At 47.6% G+C, this 22,127-nt stretch overlaps 1 protein-coding gene across 1 annotated transcript in view; it reads left to right on the forward strand.

Annotated features, from left to right (window-relative positions):
• NAA25 (N-alpha-acetyltransferase 25, NatB auxiliary subunit) overlaps positions 1 to 22,127 on the forward strand; it is a 988,861-nt gene that overhangs the window by 958,807 nt on the left and 7,927 nt on the right. The gene's annotated exons all lie outside the window — the stretch shown is intronic.

Genomic DNA, 22,127 nt, shown 5'->3' on the forward strand with positions numbered 1-22,127 from the left:
ACAATTAATAAGCAGTTTATTTATTACTTTATTAGCCAGTGCTGGAAACCCAAACTTGCCAATCCTTTAACTGTTCAAGCAAGGCCCAAACCTTGCTTAAAACTTACAAATGTGCGTAGGCAATGTGCATCAGCATCACTTCATCATGAGGAGGACTGTCACAACCTTAAGTCCACATGAGGTCGCACACTGCACGTCCCATCAGCGTGTGACCCCGGAGCATGATGGTCGATGTAGTCCGGTATCAGCGGGTGCGCTTTTACCCGGGTCTTGAGTCTTCAAGGTATTCACTTGGTGTGCTTGCCTGGACACGTGTTTCGCGGTCATTAACGCTCATCAGCAGGGATTAGGCATGTGCACGGGGTTGCTGTATGGGCTGCTGAAAGTGTTCATAGGTCCAGATACCTTTTAAGGCGCGCAGATGCGTTATCTCGAGGTCGTCACCTCACACCGGCTCAAGGGAGCCTGTATAAATAGTAAGTCCACATGAGGTCGCACACTGCTCGTCCCATCAGCGTGTGACCCCGGAGCATGATGGTCGATGTAGTCAGGTATCAGCGGGTGCGCTTTTACCCGGGTCTTGAGTCTTCAAGGTATTCACTTGGTGTGCTGATGGGACGAGCAGTGTGCGACCTCATTCGGAAATACTATTTATACAGGCTCCCTTGAGCCGGTGGAGGTGACGACCTCGAGATAACGCACCTGCGCGCCATAAGAGGTATCTGGACCTACGAATATTTTCGGCAGCCCACGCAGCAACCCCGTGCACACGCCTAATCCCTGCTGACGAGCTGTAATGACCGCAAAACACGTGTCCAGGGATGGCAAGCACATCAGTGAACACCCTCAAGACTCGGGTAGAAGCGCACCCGCTGATACCTACTACATCGACCATCATGCTCCGGGGTCACACGCTGATGGGACGAGCAGTGTGCGACCTCATTCGGAAATACTATTTATACAGGCTCCCTTGAGCCGGTGGAGGTGACGACCTCGAGATAACGCACCTGCGCGCCATAAGAGGTATCTGGACCTACGAATATTTTCGGCAGCCCACGCAGCAACCCCGTGCACACGCCTAATCCCTGCTGACGAGCTGTAATGACCGCGAAACACGTGTCCAGGGATGGCAAGCACATCAGTGAACACACTCAAGACTCGGGTAGAAGCACACCCGCTGATACCTACTACATCGACCATCATGCTCCGGGGTCACACGCTGATGGGACGAGCAGTGTGCGACCTCATTCGGAAATACTATTTATACAGACTCCCTTGAGCCGGTGGAGGTGACGACCTCGAGATAACGCACCTGCGCGCCATAAGAGGTATCTGGACCTACGAATATTTTCGGCAGCCCACGCAGCAACCCCGTGCACACGCCTAATCCCTGCTGACGAGCTGTAATGACCGCGAAACACGTGTCCAGGGATGGCAAGCACATCAGTTAACACCCTCAAGACTCGGGTAGAAGCGCACCCGCTGATACCTACTACATCGACCATCATGCTCCGGGGTCACACGCTGATGGGACGAGCAGTGTGCGACCTCATTCAAAAAGACTGTCACAACCTTATCATGCCCTTATATTCTGATCACTCTTTAACCTCTTTCCTTTCTTTCTGAAAGATGGCACCTAGCCATACAACAGCTTTCGCACCTTCAGCCAGTACACACTATGAAAGATCCTTGGCCGACCCTTGGCACTTATCCTAAATTATTAGTCAAGCCCAATCTTCAGTCCCCTATAACCTAGCATGCATTCTAGTATTAAAACAATATTTCAGCTTTTCCCTCGGTTACCTTTAGAAGAAAGCCTATGATTAAAGGTCGCTAGCCCATTGTTTATTAGCATTCTGTTCAATGTACAAATTTTCTACAGTGTATTACTTCATGTAGTAATATACTGTATTTTCAGTCCCTTGAACTTTTTTACATTATTTCACAACATCACCTCCTTATCTGGGGTGCAAGTTATGGAACGCATATCCCAGGGAAATTCATGGCACTTTGGTTTTCTGCAGCTCTAGCTGTAAATCAACAAACAGCCATTCTTCATCGATTCTTTGGAGCACAGTATTGATTTTTGAAGTGGTTTCCCCTGTGAATTGAGCCTGCCTCTGTCTATGGTAGTAGGCAGTTTGACCTTCCACACATGCACCTGAGGTAAAAATGGGAACGGGCTATCAGTTGCCCGGGCGACGAAGAGGCCCGTGGGCAGAACGCACGAGTGCGGTGCCTGGAGAGAGTGTGAATAGCCCTAGAGACAACCAGGCCAACACTGTCGGGCAACACGCACAAGGCCAGGCCTTCAGAGCTGGATCGGCGCTCTCAAGGACCTGGCGACGACAGCCTGCAGAGGTGAGGAGCCAGGCCCCCCCCCCCCCCCCCACTCCACGAGAATCGAGGGAGGACTCAGGCTCTGCCAGCTGGCGGTCTAAGGGGCACCGGACGGGACCTGAACTTGCACACTGACGAGGGCCTTTGTACTGGGCTTTGAGTGGAGGCACAAACCACAATACACCAGCATGTAACCGGTCCGTTGGTGAGAAGGGAAGGCCCCCACTGTGCGTTGCAGGGCGGTGGCAGTGGGGGGGGGGTCCTCCTTGTTGACAGCGGGGCAGACTCCCTGAGTGATATCAGGCACTGGACCCGCAAGGGAGGGGGGAGCTTGCTGGGGTAGCAGTGAAGACTGTGGGTCTCCTGGAGGGGGTGGGACCATGGGACTCCATTGCCCTCTCCAGTGGAGCAACGGGGATCTTTCTGGGGTCCTGCTTCTCATCCTCAGCAGTGGGCTGCGGGGGGGGGGGGGGGCTCAGCCTGGCAGTCTGGAGAACTCCTTGGTTGCTGGGATTGAGTGCCAGCCACGTGAAAGGGCACTTCAGACATAGTGTGTGTTGAGAGAAGCATCTGATGGGTCGTTGAGCTGCGCATCCCTGGGGAGGTGGCCTCCCTGAACACCCGAGAGCAGCTGGACACTAGCCACGAGGAACATAGACAAGCGGCACTCAAAGATGGCATCCAATCGCACCAAGAAGGACCGCACCCTTAAAGACATGCTCTCCCGCCTAGCCATGTGCCCAGTGGGGGACCTATCCCCTCAATTGGAACATAATGCAGGACCAATCCGATCAGGCAGCTGAAGAGCCAGTAATCCGCACCTTCTTGGAATCACTGTACGCGACTCTCTCCGGGAAGACCTCTAATTAGTCAAACGAGAACTCTCATTGGATATTGAGGAAGTCCGGAGGGACGTTGATGCGTTAAGGGATAGTGTCACGGAGTTTGAATATAAAGAGGAGGGCCGGCAAGAGGAAAAGGAATTACTCCAGCAGGAGGTTATCCGCCTTCATGAGCAGCACATAGACCTGCAGGCCCACCTGGAGGATCTGGAGAACCAGTCTCGCCAAAGCAACATCTGTATCCGAGGCATAGCAACAAAGGCGGAAGGGGAGGACATCTTTGGATACGTCAGTGACCTCTTTTGCCACGTCCTCTGCATGCCTCGGACGCTGCCATCCAAATCGATCGGGCACACCGCACTGGCCTGCCCCGGTCGAACTCGGCGCCCCTTCAGATATTCTAGATTTCCAGGTCAAAGAGGATATTTTGTGTAAAGCCAGAGAAATGCACACGATTACCTTCAGGAATCAAACCCCAAATCTTTATCAGGACTTTGCTGCCCTCACGCTACAGAAACAGAGTTCTGTCCTGCCACTGCACACCTCCGCAACCAGGAAATATCCTACTCGTGGGGCCACCCTTTTCGTCTCATTGTCCGTTGGGAATGGAAACGCCACCAACTGCGATCACTGACTGATGTCTGCCGGTTGTTGGGGCTGGACCCGCCTGGGGAGTACTGCAGACTGAGTCCCGCTTCAATACCCAATGAGAGAGCGGCAATCACGCTGGCGTAGACAGTGTTGGTGACAGATGGCGAATCGGACTGACCCTAAGGAGATTGTAAAAGGTCAACAAGGGGCACTGGAGGTGATCCGGGTGGTATTGGCAAACCCGGACGAGCCCTGAGGTTGTCGGGACACTGCAGCACCCCAAAAGAGAACTTGAGCTGGGCAGCAGGCGTGGGAGACTGTGAAAACTAGCCAAATGCAGGACCCCACTTGGCTGACCTTGCAGCCTTGTATGGCTGCGGGACTGAACATAAGTGGTTTTAAATTTCACATGACTTTTGTTTGTCCTATTCCTGTTGTGTTCTTGTTGGAGTTCATACTCCCTTCCACAAAGGGCGCAACGATACCTCTCTAGGTCGTTGACGGAAGACACACTGAGGTCAACTGACATTTTCAGTCTCGATGGGCAGCAACACTACATGCATCAAACACCCTTCCCCAATCTCTATGCTAGACACCCCACTTAGGATTCTTACTCTCAACGTAAAGGGGCTTAACCTGATTTAACGCAGGGCAGTGCTTTCATTCTTGAAAACTTTTAGGGCAGATATGTCTCTTACTGGAGACCCACCTGCTTACTGGAGACTGTCATCGTCTTATAGCCCACGCTTTCTCCCACAAATTCTTTTTTTAGCCTCTACAAAAACAGCTGGAGTAGCCGTACTAGTGGGTGACTATGGCGACTTGAGACCAGACTAGCATCAGACACGGACTGGCCTCTTCCTCCTCTCCCATGACCCTGTAACTAGACAATCCAGACTACACTCCAGGGGTGGTTGCGGAGAGGTTTGCAAGGTGGCGACAATCAGCCTGCTGTTCCATGGGCCATCTATTTGACATTGAGGGTTTGCTATTCTTTCCCCAGATGCGCGAAAAGTATGGACTCCTGGAAACTGAACAACTCCACTATCTGAACCTACGACACTGGATAGTACACCCACAAAATAAATCTAATTTGCAGCAGCACCTTACCCAGTACAAGAGATGGCTCTTCACTAAAACATCAGATGAGGGTCCGAACTACATGAGCGCTTAACCCAACGTAATGGATACATACACAACGTCGGGTAGGCCTGGTAGGACAAAAACCTGTGGAGATCTCTAGGAGCCAAAGATTCAGAGGGGAAATACCACTGAGCTAGACATACAGCCAGCAGTGTTGCTCTCACCGAAACTATCACAAAAGGGGCCCTCTAACTGGTACTACACCGCAACAAGACTCCATAGGTTCAACCCAACACAGAGCGCAGATTGCTGGCGAGGCCGTGGGACACAGGTGCACATCTTATGGGACTGTTCGCAACTCCTTTCAGTACTGGTCGCAGGTCCATGATGACCTAGACACTGACCTTAACACCAAATTGCTGCAATGTCCCACATATGCACTCCTGGGCCTTCCAAACCTGCTTATGTGTCCCTTGAAGTCCAGACGAGGGCAGCAGATTGGTTTGGCGTTGGGAGTGGCCATACAGAACATTCTCTTACACTGGGGCACCTTGCAGACTTCCACCCATGCCGGCTGGCTGCACAGGCTATGTCATATACTGGGCATGGAAAAAATTATGCTAACACTGGCCGGGCAGGAAGCCTCATTCAGAGACTTATGGCGCCTTTACCAGTCCCTACTTTCACAAGATTATCGGGAACTGACATGCCCTGAATTTCTCTGCCTTCTGCACTTGCCTGAGACTGCCCCGTAACCATAAAAAGACATTTCCTAAGCAAATCCAAGGCAGTTATGTTAAAAAATGTACCTCACTGTGGAGGTGAGGGGTGAATGGGAGGGAGGGAGGGAGGGAGGGCTAGGTTGGGATAGGATGGTTTGCCGACTTTGCATTAGCATTAACAAAGCAGACCGTGCGCTTGAGCGTTTCAAGGACTCCAGGGCTACGGTCAAATCCTTGGGCCTGTCGGGCCAGGGCCAGCAGACTTCTGCTTTTCGCCTCTTCGTGGCCAAGGAAGGGGCGCCCCCACACGTTCATCCAACCACAGGCCGCAGAACCAACCTCAACGCGGTCGCGGATGTGGTAAATGCCGTGGCGGTGCAGGGGGACAGAGGCCCGGTGAGTCCACATCTACTCCCGCAGCATCTGCCTCAAAGCCTTACTAGTCCGAGATTTCAGACCCATTCAACGTGGGAGGCAGGGTTCGCCATCACCTACTCCACTGGTGTACCATCACTTCAGACAGGTAGGTGCTGCACATTGTCTGAAGGGGCTACTCCCTCCCCTGCGACCCCTCCAGCCATGCCACCGCAGTACCACCGCATGTCGGGGGATCACTTGCAACTTCTGCAAGAGGAAGTTACGGCCCTCTTGGCCAAGGGGGCCATCGAGAGCGTTCCTGGGCCAGAAGTAGGACGTGGTTGCTACTCCCACTACTTTCTGGTTCCCAAGAAGGGCAAAGGGGGCCTGCGCCCTATCTTGGACCTCCGGAGCATCAACGGCTTCCTCCTAAAGGAGAAGTTCAAGATGCTGACTTTAGCTCAGGTCCTGGCTGCCCTAGACCCTGGAGACTGGATGGTAGCGTTGGACTTGCAGGACGCATATTTCCACATCCCCATCCTGCCGGCTCTACCTGCGGTTCACGGTAGGCCACGAGCACTTTCAGTTTACCGTGCTCTCCTTCGGCCTTATCAGTGCCCCTCGGGTGTTCACGAAAGTGATGGCAGTGGCCGCAGCTCATCTGCGCCAATCAGGGGTTCCAGTCTTCCCCTATCTCGACAACTGGTTGTTGAAGGTGGGCTCGCCCCAGACAGTCGCCTCCCACCTCCAGACTACGGCCGATCTCCTCCACTCACTGGGGTTCCCCATCAACGTGCCGAAGTCACACCTGTGCCGCTCTTAGAAGCTCCTCTTCATCGGAGCGGTACTGGACTCGGCGCAGTTTCGGGTTTATCCTCCCGAGCAGCGGGTTCGAGATATTCAGGCTCTGATTCCTATCTTTCGGCCTTAATCACGAGTCTCGGTCAGGATGACGCTGCTGGTAAATCACGCCAGGTAGCGAATACAGGCTCTACAGTGGGACCTGAAGTTCCAGTGGGCACAGCATCAGGGCAACCTGTCCGACCACGTCCTGAACTCGGAGGGCACTGCAAGTTAGTTGCAGTAGTGGCTCACGGACCGCGATTGGGTCAGTGGCAGATCCCTCTCCCTACCCCAACTGGAGCACACAGTGGTGACGGATGTGTCCCTCCTGGGATGGGGGGGCCACATGGGAGAGGCGGAGATCGGAGATCTCCGGCGGAGTCCCGGCTCCATATCAACCTTCTGGAGCTGCGGGCGATCCGACTTGCACTGAAGGCATTCCTTCCCTCTGTCCGGGGAAGTGTAGTGCAGGTGTTCACAGACAACACCGCCGACATGTGGTACTGCAACAAACAGGGCGGGGTGAGGTCGTGGAACCTTTGTCTGGAGGTTCTGCGCCACTGGACATGGCTGGAACACCAGGGCATCACCCCGGTGGTTCAACACCTGGCAGGTTCCCTGAACGCCAGGGTAGACAAACTCAGCCGCACGTGCATGATTGATTATGAATGGCGTCTGAACTCGGACGTGGCGCAAGGTCTCTTTCAGCAGTGGGGAGAGCCTTGGTTAGATCTATTCGTCACCGAAGAGAACGCGCAATGTCATCATTTCTGCGCGTTGGAATTTCCAAGGCGGCACTCGCTCGGAGACGCTTTTCGTCGCGAGTGGAGTTGCGGTCTGTTGTATGCCTTTCCACCTATACCACTTCTGCCCTGAGTGCTGAAGAAGATCAGACGCGACCGGGCCCAAGTCATCCTTGTGGCTCCAGACTGGGCACGAAGATACTGGTATCCCGAGCTACTCAGTATGTCAGTCAATCCCCCGATTCGTCAGCTTCTTCAGGAGGACATTCTGTCGCCGCAACAGGGGACGGTCCTCCACCCGAACCTGTCCAGTCGCCCCCTACATGCGTGGAGATTGAGCGGCGACAGTTGAGGCCATTTGACTTGCCTCCTGAAGTCTGTGATGTGCTTCTGGCAGCCAGGCGTCCCTCCACAAAAACGGGATACGCCTGCCGGTGGAACAAATTTGTGGCATGGTGCAGAGCAAAGGCTGTGGATCTCCTCTTTTTTTCTTTCTCTTGCCCAGCAGGGCTCTGCTCTGGGCACTATCAAAGGCTATCTCTCAGCCATTTCAGCTGCCTTAAGGCTTCCTGATCAGCCTTCTCTTTTCAAGTCCCCTGTTGTAAATAGATTCTTGAAAGGCATCACACACATGTTCCCTCCTGTTTTTTTGTGATGCCTCGGGGGGACTTGAACTTGGTGCTTACTTATCTGATGTGCGCTCCCTTTGAGCCACTTCATAATTGCCCTCTCCGTCTTCTGCCTCTTAAAACTGCTTTCCTGGTTGCCATCACCTCTGCCAGAAGAGTGAGTGAGCTCCAGGCTCTTTCTTCCACGCCTCCTTTCCTCTCTGCCCATCCGTACAAAGTTGTTCTGAGGACTCGTCCATCTTTCCTGCCCAAGGTGGTTACGGCCTTTCACATCAGGCAGTCCATCACCTTGCCCACCTTCTTTCCGCATCCCTCGAAAGAGGAAGAGGCGCTCCACCGTCTAGACCCAAAACGTGCGCTCTCTTTTTACCTAGACCGCACATGTCAGTTCCTGGTGGACAACCAACTCTTTGTTGGTTACGTGGGTGTTAAGAAGGGACGGGCGGTGCACAAGCAGACCATCTCTCAATGGGTTGTTTTGTGCATCAAGGTCTGTTATTCCTTGGCGAAAAAGGAGCCTCCTGTGGGGCTGCGCGCCCATTCCACTCGGGCCACAGCGGCTACTACTGCCCTGGGTCTAGGAGTCCCCTTGCAGGACATCGGTCAGGCAGCTACGTGGGTAGCACTACTGCCTGGACAGCCAAGTCCGGCGAGATGGCTTTTTCGGCCGATCCGTTCTCCAGGACTTCCTGGTGTGATCTTGGTTCGCAGACCCACCACCCGGGTTGGTATTGCTGGGGTATCTATTCTAAGGTAAGGAATCTAACACTAACATGTTTCTTTCAGATGCACAAGTTACTTACCTTCGGTAATGATATATCAAGAAACATTAGTTAGTGTTATATTCCTTACCGCCCCACCCATCCTCCCCGTTCTGCAAACCGATATCTAGGGTTATGGTATCTCCCTTTGAGGGCCCTAGTTTCATGGCACCGGTGTCTGGTTCATGCATGGCTCTGCGTTCCTGGCGCGGAAAGCTATGTACAGACCTGACGTCCGCACGCGAGGGCGGCGCCTAAGTAATCAGTCATCCCGGCGAGCGGAGACGGCGCCTACAGACACGCAGGGGTACTGCTGACGAAAACGTTCCGGATCCAGTCTGACGCCTGGGGATATTCTAAGGCAAGGAATCTAACACTAACTAATGTTTCTCACAGATATATCGTTACCGAAGGTAAGTAACTTGTGCGACTATGACGACCATTCGTAGGGTCATTCTAGTTATGTGCGGGTTTGGAGGAAGTTCTGTTTCGCCCAGCCCAACATCAAGGAATTCAAGTTAATAAATGGCTTACATTGTTCTTTTTTTTTATTTAATCTTTTTATTGACAACATGAGAAAGATACAGATCAGCAAATACATATCAGCAGACTGAACAAAAGAAAAATGAAATATACTTTTCTGAGACTCATTAGAGATGAGGAGAGAGAAAATACATAAATCCTATTAATTTCAGCACCAAGTAAATGTCATCAAGAAGTTAAATGTACCCCAGATTTTTTCCAGTTTTCCCATGATTAGAATAGGCACCGAGGCGAGAATTATCGAGTCCGTGGATTGGATCCCTCTCATTTTAGCTAATGCGGATTCCATATCGTATGTTTCTCTAACCAGAGCCCACCACTCCAGAACCGATGGTGGACTCCGTGATATCCAGACCCGAGCTATTGTCAATCTGGCACATGCTAATAAAATAGTTATTAAATCTTTCTGACAGGTATTCATAATCTGCCCCCCCCCCCCAGCATTACCTCCGATACAGTGAAAGATATAAATCTCCCAAGTTTGATTAAAGACCTGAACGACTCCTCTCCAAAATTCCGTTAGTTCCGGACAAGAGAAAAACATATGCTGCAGATCAGCTGCCACTAGATCGCATTTTGGGCACTTTGTCCAATCACTAGTGGAATTATTTGAGGACCATTTTGATATCCTTTCAGGTGTGTAATATAGCAGTTTACAGTGTTCTGGAGCAATAGGCGAAGAGGCCTAGATAAGGTAAACTAAGCTTTTAAAAAGGCCAGAATTAAGCTTTGATGTGGACCCTTTCGACACAAGGTAGAACAGGAGACCACAGCCTGGTTTGATTCCAGGAGAATTCCATGAGAAAGTGAGCTGCCCGTGTTCAAGGGGTAATATTGGTTAGAGAAATCACAAGGATGACATCAGGAGCACGACATTCCATATGAATGGGCTTAAGTATTTAAATGTGCTTGTTGGTGCATCCCATACGACAACTCCATTTGCTCCACTAGAGGCAAGCCCACTACTGTGATCTTCCTGATATGCTTGGCATTAATGGAAGTATGCAGAGGTATAATCTGGTTTTGTCTTACACTTTGTATACATTTCTTTCTTGATGTAGATAAGGATGGGACCCAGCTGGACACTGTGCAGCAATAGGTTTTTACTTGAAGAGCTGTTTGCCTTTATCGTCCCTCTCTGTTGTGTACTGTTTGTCGTTCTCCTTTAGAGTGTGAACACATGAAGAATATCGCCTGTGAGAACAACGTCCTCACCCAGCAATGGTAGCTTTCCCCAATCGCCATACTATGCCGCAAAGAACTAGGTGACTTTCCTCCTCCACCCTAGGACCTAAAAATAAGGTATCTTTGCTCCAACTCATGACACAATGGCTCCTCTTAATGCGGACTAGGGCATGCTGAGCACCAGTTTTAATTCTTAGACCTTTTTCAGAAGCTACTTGATCAAGAGTTGAATCCATAGAGAATGTCCTATACTTTGGTTGATTGCGTTTTTTTCCATTCCCCTGACTTAAAAGTAACTTCTTTCATTGTTTCCATTGTAAGGTCCTTTCACATGTCGTGCTATGTAAGTAGTCAAATGCCCATGATGACAATAACTGTAGTTTCTGGATGCATACATAGTAGATTTCCTTAATTTTGAGTTTCGAAAAAAAGGATTGCTAACAAAAATACCTTGCTAAGTTTGCGACATACTACAGATGTAAAGAATTCTAGAACACAACAAAGTACTTGTCCAATTGTGGAGTGGAGGAGTGTGGCTCACTGATTAGAGCGGCAGACTCTAATGCAGATGTCTGGCCTGGGACCAGGGTTCAATTCCCGACGCGTCAGGGTCCTGAGCCTGTGGTAAATAAAATAATTACCCTGGCATAATTTCTAGGCATTAACAATTAGCATGTATCAAATGAGAGGCAGAGAGTCCGTGGTGTCCAAGTTAAAAGGGCTTTATTCCAATAACTCGAGTTAAGGGAGAATCTGTTCCATCACCACTGAGGTTCAGGAAGGGTCTTCTAACATTTCATAACAATGAACAACATATATACATTTTGTCTTGTACATAGGGCGCAGGAAGGAAGGCTCGAGGCAGAGCATGACAAAAAGAGATAAGAGCATGTGGGCGTGCATGAGGGGTACACTTGATGAGTCACAGGTGGGTGATAGGTGGCTGGCTAAATAGAGGAGGAGTTACATGGCAGGCTGGAACTTTGCCCTACTTGTGCACGCAATTTGAGAATGACGTGCAATTGACGTGTAACTGGGAGGAGAGCTGACTTTAAGTCTAGTAGAGAAGCCTTCAGTGTCAGGGCGACCAGCACATCTGGTACTATCTGATACCTTGATATCTTGAGTCGGGGATGTATTATCTGAAGAAAAGGTTATTCATCGCTAAGAATCAGAAAAAGCATATATTTCTTCGTTCATTACATGGGGCTGTGAGCTTTTTACAGATGCAAGTACTGTAATTTCATTTAAACAGAGACATTTAAACAGAGAAAAGCTGGGCCCTATCTCAGCAGACGGGTTCTGTTTACCTTTTTCACCGGGCATGCAGATAACTGTTAAGCAAAATATACTGTCTTGGCAGACCTCGCTGGGTTTCTTTCGGCTGAGCTAGAAGCATGTGAGGTCAGAGATACGTAATTGCAGCTTTAAGTGTGTCAGGAGTCATGAAAACCCCTTATTTCAGAAAGTGGCTCAGCTGAACCACAAAAAAGGTTTCATCGTGATTTATTTAAAAGTGCACAATGTAAATACATGGGCCTTCATGTTAGCTTAATACTTCTTGCATGGGAGACTTAATTACTGGCATCCTAAAGCAGGACGTAAATGCAGAGGCCTCTTTGTTCAGGCCACTTAAGGGAAAATAAGCATGGGTGACATGCAGATATATGTAACACACATGTAAGTAAGGGTACACGTAGGGGGCATCTTGGTCAGGCAAAATTTCATTTTCCTCATTCCCTCCTTGTCCCCTACGTAACCCTTCAGGATACATCTATATTCATGAGACCGTATAGTTGATCATACAGCATCATTTGTTCGTCCTTAACCCTTTGTATACTTGGATGTGGAACACATGCAGTTGCACAAAGGCCGCAAATGGCCGGGCCACACTGCAGACAGAGACAGCAACCAAATATCATGAGTAGGTCTAATGGCAGACTGCTCCTGGGTCAAGTTCGCCAGGGCAGACGCAGTCACATTCACTACTGCTTCAAGAGTTCTTGTTAATTTGCGTATCAGTTTACTGTTTTGGACGGGACCTATGAAGAAGAAGAATCCTTTGTTGAAATCTGTATATTGCTCCCAAGCTGTTTGTCTGATCAATCCCTGAGGCATCTGTCTCTCTCTTTACTCTAACATGTTCCAGTCGTGAATCTCTATGATAATGGGGTGGGGCCAAGAATACAGGTGGCAATAAGAATGCTATATAACAAGTCCCACCCCAGTCTAAGGGCAGATGTACATAGGCTGTCTGACCGCAAATGAAATAGGTATGGCGTGATGTTTTGAAAGAAGAGAGTCCATCATTAAACCCTACTACAACTGTACACTCGCTGTGTCCCATATGTACAGAGCCTTTCTTATTAACACATAAATCACCTTTTGCTGGTAGAACTGAAATAAACGGTGGACCTGTATTTTGCTTGGGCTGCACATTTGACATTATAAAATTAACGGATGCATTTCCCTGCTCGTACTCTTCATTCTCTAGATCGGTTCCCTTCCTTTGGGGGAATCCGTCTTTGTCTCGAAAACATGCTTCATTCATTACTTTATTCAGGTTTCCATATATCCAGCCACCTGGATAAGCTATGTACTTTCTATTTATTGAGGTCATTAAGGCAAACCATGCTCCACATGAACCATTGTGTGAGAACGGTAGAGGATAGAAGGGCAGAACTCCCTTCGTCTTTTGATAAGGTGGCAGTTCACTAAATGTATGCTCTATGGTGCTGTTACTGGAAGAGTGTATATGTGGGGAAATAGGAAAGAAAACATGTAGTAATAAACTGACAGATTATAACAATGCACAGAATAAAAAGAATGATCAAAGTAACTATACATCTACTGCGTAATAGTTTGCAGTATTTTACTCTCATGTTTCTTTTCTTACTATTCTCGTATGTGATCTTATACATGTCAGAAATCTTAGTCTAACCGATTCACCACCGAGTGGACTTAGACAATTAAACTACGTCTGACTTACTAGATCTTAACTTAGATTTATACTCCTGCTGTGGAGTTTTTTTTATAGCAAAGGCGGCGCAAAGTTTGTATTGTCCTTATCGTTTATCAAAGTTCCAGATTGTCCAAAGTACTTTTTGCAATGCTGGGCGTGTATCCACCCCTTGCGTCCCTCCACCTTCACTGCGGTCCTCGTGGTTAGTAGCACCAACTTCGGCGTCTTCCAACGTGGCTCAAAGGGGCTTGATCGATCAAAGTTCCGGACACATATAAAATCCCCAGGGACAATGGCGTGTTCCTTGACCTGGGTGTTGTCAGGGAAGGCGGCAGCAACCTGTGAACGACAAGAGAGTAGTGCAGACATCAAGGAAGCCAGGTAATCTGTCAGCATGTTACTGTCAACATCAGTTATCTTTTTTGGTATAGGCGTACCCCACATATTTGGCGGTCTAACGAAGACTACTTCATACGGGGATAGGCCTGTTCTGGAATGAGCTACCATTCGCATGTAAAAGAGGGCAACCAGCATGGCCACCATCCAATCCACGCCTTTTTCTGTACATATCTTGGCAAGTTTTGTTTTGAGTGTCTGATTATGTCTTTCTACAAGGCCTGCTGCTTCTGGGTGTCTTACACAATGGAATTTCCAAGTATATCCTAACAGAGAGACACTTGTTTCATTAATTCAGAGGAGAATGGCTGACCGTTATCAGAATAGACGACCCGAGGTAATCCATACCTGGGGAAGTACTCGCGCACTAATTGCCTGGCTGTTGTCACAGCAGTATAATCTGGAACTGGATATGCTTCTGTCCATCTAGATAGTGCACACACAATTACCAAGACATATTTGTAACCTCTACATCTGTTCATTTGGATATAATCCATCTGGAGGACCTCAAAAGGGTGGTCAGGAGGATGAAATCCGCCTTGTTCCGCCGGAATGCCTTTACCTGGATTGAACTGACAACAGATCATACATGTTCGTACTTTTTGCTTCGCTGCTGCACGCATGTGCTTGTTAAACCAAATGTTCTGTAAGCTGTCTAGCATTGCCTTTTCTCCTAAGTGTGCTGGACTATGTGCTGTGTTTATGATTACTTGTACCATAGAATCTGGAAGAAACCATGTGCCTTTTCCCTTAGTCATCCAACCTTGGTCAGTCTGGACCCCTCCTTGTTCAGTCCATTTCTTTATCTCATCTGCAGTGGCATGTGTCTGTATGTCGAGTACATCTTGAGTGGGATCCCTGACTGTCATACATGTTGTCAGTAATGGTACCTCTGTCCTTGTCGTGTCTGTTGGTGTCTGGGCTGTAAGTTTAGCTGTTCGGTCTGCCAGGTCATTACCCTGGGAAATGGTGTCTTTAACTTTGGTGTGAGCTTTGCACTTCAGGATAGAAATGGCTGTAGGTAAATGTATGGCTTCTAACAGGGCTTGAATAAGCTGGCCGTGCTGAATTTTGGTCCCATGGGAGGTCAAGAAACCTCTCTCCCTCCAAAGTACCCCGAAATCATGAACTACGCCAAAGGCATATTGTGAATCAGTATAAATGTTTACTTTCAAGTGCTTAGCTCTTATGCAGGCTTGTGTCAGAGCGATGAGCTCTGCTGCTTGTGCTGATAGTGTCTATTTTCTGTGTCTCTATGACTTTAGTAGCAGTGGTCACAGCATAAGCTGCTACTAATTCTCCTGCACTTGTTCTCATGCATGATCCATCTACATAGAGCGTTAAGTCTGGGTCTGGAAGTGCAATATCTGTCAGGTCTTGTCTTGGTTTTGTCACTATTTTCATTACTTCCACACAGTCATGTGGTGGTGCATTTACTGTACTTGAGGGCAAAAGTGTTGCAGGATTCAGAATATTACAACGTCTGATCTCTATGTGTGGTTGAAATAATGTCAGTTCATATCCTGTCAGTCTTGCTACAGTCAAATGTTGTGTCTGTATCCTGTTTAAGAGAACCTCCACTGCATGTGGAACCTGTACTGTCAGAGGGTGTCCCAGCACTATAGAGTCACTTTGTCTTATGGCTAGGGCTGTTGCTGCAACTGATTTCAGGCACGCAGGCAGAGCCTGGGCCACTGGATCTAGGGTACTAGAAAAATAAGCGCAAGGCTTGTGTTTTCCTGCTTGATCTTGTGTGAGGACAGATAACGCTGTTCCATCTCGTTCAGTTACGAAAAGCATAAAAGGTTTACTGTAGCTTGGAGTCGCTAAAACTGGCGCTTGACATAATGCTCTTTTTAATTCCTCAAATGACAAGGTGTGTTCTTGTGTCCAAGGGAGGACAGTCGGAGTGGCTGCCTCCTGTGTAGTTAACTGTATGAGTGGTTTGGCTAGATATGCATACTGGGGAATCCATTGCCTACAGTAAGAAGTGAGGCCAATAAATGCACGTACTTCTTTCTGTGTCTTGGGCTGTGAAAGGTTAGAAATTAACTGTATGCGTTCTCGTGTTAGTTGTCTACCCTCATTGGAAAGTAAGTGTCCAAGGTACACCACTTGCTTTTCACAGAATTGCAACTTGGAAGGGGACACCTTGTGCCCCTTGTCAGCCAGAAAATGTAAAACTGTCAGTGATGCATTCTCGCATTCTTTTTCTGAACGTGCTGTAATTAGGATGTCATCTACGTACTGTAGTAGAGCAGTGTTGGGAGGCATGTGAACACTGTCTAGCTGTCTTTTTAATGCTTGACTGTAAATGCTAGGGCTTTCTGTAAAACCTTGAGGAGCTCTTGTAAACACAAAGCTACGCCCTTTTAAACTAAATGCAAACAGATATTGGCTATCTGGATGAATGGGAACACTAAAGAAAGCGTTCTTTAAGTCTATGACAGTGAAGAACGTGGCCTCGGAATCAATGGCAGTCAGTAATGAAGAAATGTCTGGAACCACTGGATATTGTGGTACTACACATTTGTTCAATTCTCGTAGGTCAATAATTAGTCGGTACACTGGCAGTACACTAGGGTCAGATCGTTTAAGGATAGGGATGACAGGTGAGTTACATACATTTGAGTCAGTCTCCACCACTACTCCTCGTGCAAAAAGTTCGTCAACTAATTTCAATAAGGCCGTTTCGGCGTCAGGTGGTAACTTGTATTGTCTAATGCGTGGAAGCACTACTCCTGCTTTGAGTGTGACATGGTGTGGCGTTATGTCCATGTAACCTACGTCAGTCGGTCCTTGTGCCCATAGAGTCTGTGGCACATTCTTGAGTCTGTGGTCAAAATCAGTCAGTACATAATGTCCTTTAAAATCACGTAAGAACAGGCGTACTCCTTCTGGAGAGCAGCAGATAACTGCTCCTAGATCTTTTAATGTCTTCATACCAAGTAAGTTTTCTGGACATGACTTAGTAAGTAGCAAGTCAGTGGTACGTGACAGTGGACCAACCCCTAGGGAAACTGGTTTTGATACTTCATTAACAATAGGCTTTCCTGAAAATCCCAGGGAAACATTCTGTGAGCCTGAGAGAGGTGCCCCTGGAACCTCGTCATGACTGATGGTAGTCCTGCTCGCCCCTGTGTCAATCAGAAATTTTCGGTCTTGTCCTAATACACGACTATGTACATAAGGACCCTCTTGATCTACGGGTACCTCAATAAGGGGCAAGCCTACTTCCCTCTCGAGGCTGTTTCATGAGAACTGTTGATATTCTGGATAGTCAGACTGTGTGTACTGATACATTTGTGGTGTGGCATTAACAGGCGGTGGTGGAGGATAATTCGCTACTGTCTGTTGTGTGTTCTGTGGCGTGCTATTCTGTCTAGGAGTGTATTGTCGTTCCTTTGTCTTGCCTGTAGCTATATTGTGTTTCAGGACAGTACATTCATTTACATAGTGACCTGGTTGTTTGCAATAATTACAGTTCCCTTTGACAGGTGTCGTGTTATTTCTGTTCTTATTTGCTGGTACCATCTGGGCAACCAGCACCTTCATTTTTGTCTCTTTCATGCGTTTCTTTTCCTGATCCTGCTCTTCTCTAATTCTGTTCTGATGATATTGTAGCATCTGTAACATTTGGGAAGGGCTGTTTGCTTGCCAAGTACTCTCAACCTTCAGTACTCTATTCTTGATCTGGGGTAAGGAATTCTCAACTAATTTGCTCACAAAAAGATGTGGAAATGACTCGCTACCAGGCTTAAGGCCACTATTAATAGTAAAACATTTCTCAAATCTAGAATAGAAATCACTTGTGTCCTCTTCTTGCTTTTTTTTACAGGCTGAAATAGCATCCCAGTCTTCCTTTTTAGTAATCAATAATCTCGGTAAAACTTGTATCAGGAGTTCAGGCAGTTCTCTAGCTTTTTCCCCAAGACCAACCCCTGGGAGCCTACCTTTTTCTTCCGTTTCCAGTGCTTCCCAACTTAACTTTTTATCACCCACTTCCCAGTCTTTTTCCTTAAGCTTTTCATGAATCCCTGCAGGTAACAGTACTTTCAATAACTTCCGAATGTCATCGTACGTATAATCTCCTATGCGGAGGATGTCTTTTAATTCTCGGTGAAACCCCCCTGGGTCTTTATCATAACAAGGCAGCATCTTTTTCATTTCTAAGATTTCTATTTTTGTTAAGGGGGTGTAAACATACACCCGTTGCAACACATTGTCCGCGTCTTTGACGGGATGTACCTCTCGTAGGGGGTTCTGTCTGTCTATGTGTAAGTTATTTCTGCCGTGGTGTGAGACTGGAGGCATGCATGTAGTCAGAGAATCTATGTACTTATGTCGTTGATCCAGAATAACATTAATTAATTCGGTACCTAAACCTGACCATCTGTCTAGTAAAATGTCGTCTAGTAATTTATGCAAGTGACCAGGATCAGAATATTGACTTTCATACAACGTTATCAAGTGTTGGACCATGTAAATACCAGCCAAACGCTGTTCGTTCGGTGGAAGGCTTAAGAAAGTCTGAGCCACTATATCACTGTTATATATATCAGAATTAGACACCCACTGGGTGGCTGACCGGGCCAATTCAATTTCGTGTGAGGTTGGAGGTCTCTCACTCCCTATCTGTTTTTTCAGGGCTTGTTCAGTAGCTTGGAACAGATTTTCAAGGGAATATCTTTCTTTTATAGCTGGCCCTTGTTTACGGTAGTCAAGACATTTGGGTCTGTCAAATCGTCGGGCATTGCCTACATAATTCATTTTGTCTTTTGGCTCATCTACTTCTTCTGTTGATAACTCACCATTCTCATCGGACTCTTTTCTGTTTCTTTCTATTATTTCCTTACGTATTTTCTTGCACATGGCATCTATCTGTCCCTGTTTATCATGTCTACCGGCATCTATGTGCTCGCTCCATTCTATCAAACCTGGTTTTACATCTCCGTCTCCTTCGTCTTGTTCCCTGATCAGGCAGTTAATAATAAAACGTAGGATATGGTTCCTAACCCCTACCTTTCTTTGTGCCATGGCTTGTGCTATACTATCTGGTCCCTCCCCCGTTCTAATAAAACGGTACATTTTATCTAGGTGTTCTTTCATGTCTGGTAATGTCTCTAGATATGCAACGGCTTTTCTTAGTCTTATTGAAATCACAAGCATTGAACCCTTTCCTGGTTCTGGATCATATATACACTGTGGAATTGCTACATCTACAGTAGGCACCCCTCCCACTGCCCCGGGACCTACGTAATCTTTTACTAGCTGCTGCTGAAGTTGCTGGAGCTGATCTGCTGGTGGGGGTGGAGGGAAACCTGCATTAACGTAGTCCGGTGCGGGCTCTTCTAGATAGGAGGAAATAAAAGCCTCTGATGCTGTCGGCATCTTTCTACATACTCTAAATGGTACAGGTGGTGGCGTTCGCGACCTACTGGGTCTCTCTGAGGTGGTCACTCTAGCTAGTTCTTCAACCAGGACGGGATAAATACCAGTAATGACGGCATTTCTTTCTCTATCAGTCTGTTCTGACCCGTTCCCCCTCCTCCCGTAGTTCTTTTTCTTTGGCTTTTTCCCCTGCTTGTCTAGTTCTATCTGCTTTATTCAATTCTTTCTCTGTTCTCCTATGTGACTCTTTGCGCCACAATTCGATGGCATCTTTCTGAGAGGGTCTTGACTTCTTTTTCCATAGCGCTTCTTCCACCCTCATAATGCATTCAGGATCCCATGTTCCCGAGACAGGCCATCTATACTTTTCCTCCAGGTCCTTTGTATAGTTTACCCATAAATCTAAAAACAAAATGGCGTCTAATCCATGCTTATTATACATATAATGACCAGGTGTGTCTCTAGGCGGGATGTTAACTGACTCTTCTAGTATGCCTTTTCTGGTCCCTATCTGACGCAATTTTGAAAACAGTGGCATGTTTGAAACCAATATTCACAAAATAGACTGAAACAATCAACAATCATTCACACACAAACAAATATTAAACACTAAAACAGTTACAACCTAAACTGATACAGAGAGCTAAACATGTACTTGAAAAACTTTATGCACTGGAATACAGTACAACCATACCGGTCTCAAAAATGAGACACGTCTTGACCGTTTTCACGAATAACGTGAACCCGTCTTTACCGTTTCCACGTTTAACCGTGGATCCGTCTTGACCGTTTCCACGAATAACGTGGACCCGTCTTGACCGTTTTCATATAAAATGAACCCGTCTTGAAACTTTATGCATTCCCCATAGTGGTACTCACCGGGAAGCAGGACTTGAAACTTGAAGGCCTCGGACTTCTACGCATGCGCCTCGGAACAGGTGGACCTCTGGAGACCTCGGACCTTGCTCTCTCACGGGTTGGGCTCTGGATGGGATGATCCGCGATCCTCACCGCCTCGTGTGGACGCCTGGTCGCAGTCCGTCCTCCTCCTGGGCCTGAGGGAGTAGCGGGAAATCCCGATGGCGTGTACACTTGAAAGTCCATCACGGCTGTGGAGGGGGGCAAAGGCTAGACCTACGTCGCCGGCGCGTGGGGAAAGGGATAGTCCCTATTCGGGCGCCAAATTAATGTGGTAAATAAAATAATTACCCTGGCATAATTTCTAGGCATTAACAATTAGCATGTATCAAATGAGAGGCAGAGAGTCCGTGGTGTCCAAGTTAAAAGGGCTTTATTCCAATAACTCGAGTTAAGGGAGAATCTGTTCCATCACCACTGAGGTTCAGGAAGGGTCTTCTAACATTTCATAACAATGAACAACATATATACATTTTGTCTTGTACATAGGGCGCAGGAAGGAAGGCTCGAGGCAGAGCATGACAAAAAGAGATAAGAGCATGTGGGCGTGCATGAGGGTGTACACTTGATGAGTCACAGGTGGGTGATAGGTGGCTGGCTAAATAGAGGAGGAGTTACATGGCAGGCTGGAACTTTGCCCTACTTGTGCACGCAATTTGAGAATGACGTGCAATTGACGTGTAACTGGGAGGAGAGCTGACTTTAAGTCTAGTAGAGAAGCCTTCAGTGTCAGGGCGACCAGCACATCTGGTACTATCTGATACCTTGATATCTTGAGTCGGGGATGTATTATCTGAAGAAAAGGTTATTCATCGCTAAGAATCAGAAAAAGCATATATTTCTTCGTTCATTACATGGGGCTGTGAGCTTTTTACAGATGCTAGTACTGTAATTTCATTTAAACAGAGACATTTAAACAGAGAAAAGCTGGGCCCTATCTCAGCAGACGGGTTCTGTTTACCTTTTTCACCGGGCATGCAGATAACTGTTAAGCAAAATATACTGTCTTGGCAGACCTCGCTGGGTTTCTTTCGGCTGAGCTAGAAGCATGCGAGGTCAGAGATACGTAATAGCAGCTTTAAGTGTGTCAGGAGTCATGAAAAACCCTTATTTCAGAAAGTGGCTCAGCTGAACCACAAAAAAGGTTTCATCGTGATTTATTTAAAAGTGCACAATGTAAATACATGGGCCTTCATGTTAGCTTAATACTTCTTGCATGGGAGACTTAATTACTGGCATCCTAAAGCAGGACGTAAATGCAGAGGCCTCTTTGTTCAGGCCACTTAAGGGAAAATAAGCATGGGTGACATGCACATATATGTAACACACATGTAACATAGGGTACACGTAGGGGGCATCTTGGTCAGGCAAAATTTCATTTTCCTCAAGCCCAAAATGTCCACGGACTCGATAATTCTCGCCTCGGTGCCTATTCTAATCATGGGGTCCCACGCTGCAACTCTGGGAAATAGTGGCTTAATCTCCACTACGGCGGCCCACCCCGCTGCGGGATGCCTGGCTTTCACCCTGGGGATACCCAGTAGGGGTTATCTCACAGGGAAAAAGCCAGGGCGGGTTCCCAAGGCAAGCACCTTGATGCCTTCGGGTGATACGTGCGCTATATAAGTCGCAATACATTTACATTTACACCTCTTTTACAGGGATTCTGTTCTTCTTTGCTGTGCTCACCCTGTACAGATGCCACAACCTAGAAACAGGTCACAACCTCGCTTTGTTCATAGTGCATCAATTAGTTGTTCCCCTTAGGGCTTAATGGTAGTAACCTCTGCAGGCCACTCCCTACAAATACACTGAAGTAAA

The sequence above is a fragment of the Lissotriton helveticus genome, chromosome 11 (genome assembly GCF_964261635.1).
Source record: "Lissotriton helveticus chromosome 11, aLisHel1.1, whole genome shotgun sequence".
Taxonomy (NCBI): domain Eukaryota; kingdom Metazoa; phylum Chordata; class Amphibia; order Caudata; family Salamandridae; genus Lissotriton; species Lissotriton helveticus.